General features: G+C 36.3%; 1 non-coding gene across 1 annotated transcript; it reads right to left on the bottom strand.

Annotated features, from left to right (window-relative positions):
• Positions 1–4,944: 4,944 nt before the first annotated feature.
• LOC131163151 (small nucleolar RNA R71) lies at positions 4,945–5,051 on the bottom strand. Its single transcript, XR_009138930.1, has one exon. It is a non-coding gene; the product is annotated as a small nucleolar RNA R71 (small nucleolar RNA).
• Positions 5,052–5,362: the final 311 nt, after the last annotated feature.

The following is a 5,362-nucleotide window of genomic DNA, read 5'->3' as shown; positions in this document are numbered from 1 at the left end:
CCATGCACGCACACACGTTCATACACGTGCACCTCCATGCATGCACACACATGCATGCACGTGCTCATTCATGCATGCACACACATTAATGCACGTGCACATCCATGCACACACATTCATGCATGTGCTCGGTCATACATACACGCACATTTATGCACGTGCACATCCATGCACATGCTCTCATTCATGCATGCACACACATTGATACACGTGCACATCTATGTATGCACACACATTCATGCACGTGCACATCCATGCATGCACACATGTTCATACACGTGCACATCCATGCACGCACACACATTCATGCACGTGCTCATCCATGCATACACATGGTCATGCATTCATGCTTACACATGCATCATGGATCATTCATGCACTCTAACATATACTTGAACATACAACCCATATGGAAGGTAACGCGTGTTGACTTGAGATGGTCTCGATCAAGACCTCAAACTGGTTTTTCCTCGGACCGGTCTACGTTTGATCGGTTCATCATTCTCGGAACCGGTTCACACTAGTTTTCTCAATTTCTCTTATTTATTATTATTTAGATACTAAGAAATTTCACAAAAAAATCACAAATTCTTAGAAAATCCAAAAAATATTATAATATTTTGATTTCCATGGTTTTTCTTTGTGCTATTTTGAAGTTCTAGAAAAATATTGAAAAATCACAAAAAATGTTTTCACATTTAGGAAAAATCACAAAAAAATTTTTAGGCCCGGAATATCATTTCCATCCCGAACAAATTCCAAAAATCTCATAGAATAGTATTTTCCTACTTAGAAAAACCTACAGATTTCAAAACCCCCAAGAGTGTATTTTGTATCCTATTTTCTTGATTTTCCTTCCTGATGATTGCAACCAAGGGCATGGACTCTTCGGAGTATTGGATTGCCCCGGTTTTGAGGGAATACCTATATAGTATTTTCATTCTTTTGATTTTTGAAAGGGAGTAATTTGACAGGCTTATTAAATTTATTTTGGAGATAATTTTTTATTAATCTGGTACCGTTCATAAGAACAGGAACGTAGGGGGTGCTAATACCTTCCCCTCGCGTAACCATACTCCTGAGCCCGACTTCGGTGATGCAGACCGATTCTACCCCTAACGGGGTAGCAATCAAGTGTTCTAACTGCACTTTAAAAGGTTAGTGGCGACTTCATCACACATTATTTTTCCACGAAAATATTTTTCAAAATCACACATCCTTTTCCCAGTTCGTAGTTACACCCATTTTTTCCAGAGTTGGTCTCTGGCCGGGTCCGGGACGTCGCAACAGTTTGGCAACTCCGCTGGGAATACTTAAGAGTTGAGCCAATGATTAGTTGAAGATTATCCTAAAATTCAAATTTGATAAGCCTTTGAGAGTACTCCCTTTCATTTTTGTACAAATTGATGACTTGGTTGCATATATGTGAATAATTGTGTGTATCAGAGTAATTATAAATGCTTTGATTGCTTTGGTACTTGAATAAGCATGTGATTAGTTGTGAATATCTTGAATAAGCATGATGCTTTGTTTCCTTTACTGTTTTGTTAAGCATGTGTTTAATTGTGAATATTGTGTTCAAACAAATATGTGAATAGATGTGGGGATAGTGAGATTAGGCTAAACTTGTAAATTCACACACTTTCACCAACCATCTACCCGAGTTTCGCCCTTAAGAATAGAAAGGAGCACAGTTTTGTTAGCCTTCATGGGACATGGTGCTTTGAGGCACGCGAACAACTCCGCTCAGTGTGAACTTTGTTTGGACCCCTCTGAGGGAGGATAAAGTTTCATGTTGGGGACCTGTTGTTAATAGGGATTAAAGCCTACCCACACAAAATCATTCGAAATCCCCCGTTTAGGATAAAGCCTCAGAGAATCCCATGTATATACCTTCTCTAGGACTAGGATAGAGGCCACATCCTTCTCCACATTTTGTAATCCATGTCTGTTGTATATATGTCTTGAAATGCCATATGTTATACTATATATTTTGCATTCATGTTAGACATCCATACCACTTAGCCAATATTTTGAAAAAGCTCGATAGTGATACCATGACCCATCCTTCATGAAAATAAAACATTTGATTCAAGCTTTTTTTTATTAAAAAAAATGGGTCGATTCAATCCATTTCAAATAAATAGGCCTAGCCCTTTCCTAAGCGTGCAAACAACCCGGCTAGGCCCAATTTTCAAAAAGCCAAATCCAAATTTTAAAATATGGGCTTCGATCTTATTGCCTAAAAATTTAGGTCAACATTCTTTCCAAGCCTAACTCTTTTTAAGCAAACCAAACCCAATGCCTTTTAAATAAACCCGATACCTAGGTCCTCACTAGGGAAGTAAATGATTGAGTAGAGAATTGAATACCTGAGAGATAAGGTTGACCTTTTAGGGTTATCAGAGGAAAATAAATGCGCGTCAAGGGTTGTTTCAATTTTGAAGTCTCTAATTAGTTGAGAAAGCTTTTTCAGAATTTTGGTAAAGTGGCTATTTAGGTTGCATTGCATGCACCTTGATAACCGCTTAAATTGCGTAATTAGGTGCTTTAATCCATGCATTGCGAATTATATATTTTTATTTAAATGCCTAATTACTCTCAATATTCTAACATTGTGTTATATTTATAAAATTTGAGTTTTATTGAGTAATGTATGAAATTTTGGTGTCTTTTATTGCAGAGCAACTATTGGAAGCTAAAATCTGACAGTACCTTGCAATCTGTGCATAACTCTCTCATCCGATCTTTGATTCAAGTGATTCAAGATGCCGTAGAAATATAAGAAAACGATCTACAATTTTCGTGTTTTACATTTTGCAAAATACTGGCTGCATCAAGGTCCAAATCAAATGTGAAGTTACCATACGCCATTTTGTGGACTATTTCAAAAATTCTCCATAATCTAGGCATAACTTTCTCATCCGAACTCCGATCAAGATGATTCAAAATTATAGGAAAATCTGAGAAAGAGATTTACAACTTTCATATTTTGAGCATTGAAAGATAAAGGTTGTAAAAGGGTCAAAATCGGTCTTGAAGATGGAGAGCAAACCATGTACCTTTGAAAAAATAAAAGAAAAAAATTGAAAAAAAAAAGGTGAGATGTGACCCAGCCATGCAGCCGGGTCATCATGCACCGGGTGAGGTGCTGGGTACAAAGAAAGGAAAGAAAAGCAAAGAAAGGAAAGACAAAAGGAAAGGAATTAAAAGTCAAAGAGGAGGGTTTCTTAGAAGGGGGGAGTCATGCGCAAGAAGAGAAAAGGGGGCAGCAGGCACTGGAGAGGGGACGTGAATAGGGGGAGGCTGCACCAAAATTTGAAAAAAAAAAAAAAAAAGGGTAGAATTTTTTCTTGAGATTTTCTTCTAACAACTGCGCGATTGAAGTTCAAAAAACATAACAGCAAGGAAGGAGTTGGCAGCATGTAGAAAATTAAAATCTTTTAGGGAACCAGAAGCGGCAAATAACGGCTGTGTTCGAGATGTTCGTGATGCGCGACGACGGTGCTGCGAGTGTTGATTTTTTCCGTACGCTCCAAATAGAAGAAAATATGGTGAAATTTGTTATGTTGAATTTAATTTTCAGAATGAACTAAATTTTTGTATTCTAGGAAAACGATGTTACCAGTTTCGAGCTGTACTTGCTCTTTGAAGTATCTAAAGTAGTTTTCATAATGTTTGTTTGAGTTATTCTATGCCTGATGCTTTTAATTAACTAGCCATTAATTAAATGATTTTAGTCTTGTGATTTGCTACCAAAAGGGGGGATTATAGGATAGATCTTGGATAATTTAGCATAGGTAAATATAGAAATTGAAAGACTTATATGAACCTATGTAGCATTAAAAATCGAGGGTCTTATTGTATTCTTATGTTATTAATTTGCATATTCTTATGTTAAATAATTAACAAGAATATGTTCTAATTGACCATCGAAAGAGGCTTTTGGAAAAATTAGTGATTTGCTAACAAATAGAGAAAATGAAGTCAAATTAGCTAAATGAGTAAAGCATAGTGAGAAACTAGGTGAAATCGGTTTCCCAGAAGTTTTCATCATCATCAGTAATTTGATATGTAGTATCCAGTTCTAAATTCTCTTGAATAGTTTATTTAAAGTAGGTTTGTTTAAATTTCGTAGTCTAAAATTATTAATTTTTCTAAATAAAATCAAGCTTATTATAAATTCGGTACTTGATAAAAATTAAGACATCAATCCCTGAGGATGATACTCTACACATTATTATATTATAAAACTACAATACTGTGCACTTGTAGTTTGCACCGGTCAAATTTTTAGCGCCATTGTTGGGGATTGAGTTTTTTTTTGCCAATATCGATACAAAGCAATCTTGGTTTTAATTTAGAATATTTTTTATATTTTTTTATATTTCTTTTTATTTTATTTTATTTTATTTTGTTATTATTATTTTTCTATATTTATGGTGTGTTTTTTTATGTTGGATGCGCAATGCTAGAACTCGTGCCATTATTCCTTTTAATTTGGAGATTGAAAGAACGCTCAGAGCACTAAGGAAAAAGAGGGTACTAGCCCTGGAGAACGGACAAGATAATGCACAGCCACGTGCCTTGAAGGATTATGTGCGAGCAGTTGTGAATGACAACTACTCAGGTATCAGACACCAACCTATTAATGCCAACAATTTTGAGCTCAAACCCGCATTAATCAGTATAGTGCAGCAGGCCTAATTTAGTGGAACGCCACTTGATGATCCCAATATCCATCCGGCGATGTTTCTAAAGATCTGTGATACTGTGAAGATCAATGGTGTTACTGAAGGCACCATTAGACTGAGATTATTCCCTTTCTCTTTTAGGGACAAAGTAAGAGGTTGGCTACAGTCGCTACAACATGGGAGTATCACGAGTTGGCAGGACATGGCAGAAATTTTTTTGGCTAAATTCTTTCCACCTGCTAAAATAGCCCAACTTAGGAGTGAGATTGGTCAATTCAAGCAACATGATTTTGAATCACTTTATTAAGCATGGGAAAGGTATAAGGATTTGATTCGACGCTGCCCACAACATGGATTGCCGTTTTGGTTGCAAATTCAGATATTCTATAATGGGTTGAATGGACAAACGCGGACTTTAGTTGATGTTGCATCTGAGGGAACTTTGATGTCAAAGACACTTGAGGTTGCTACTACTCTTTTGGAAGAAATGGTCTCAAATAACTATCAATGGCCAACTAAAAGAACTATGGCTAAGAAAGTTGTTGGAATTCATGAATTGGAGCCATTTGCTGAACTTTTTGCTCAAGTTGCTTCTCTATCCCATCAAATTTCATCTTTGACAACCCAAAGGATACCACAAGGTACATAATATATGGTAGCTACAAGTA

This window comes from Malania oleifera, chromosome 8, assembly GCF_029873635.1.
Source record: "Malania oleifera isolate guangnan ecotype guangnan chromosome 8, ASM2987363v1, whole genome shotgun sequence".
NCBI classification, from domain to species: Eukaryota; Viridiplantae; Streptophyta; class Magnoliopsida; order Santalales; family Ximeniaceae; genus Malania; species Malania oleifera.
The sequence above is the reverse complement of the archived record's forward strand: the minus strand, read 5'-3'. Positions and strand labels throughout refer to the sequence as shown.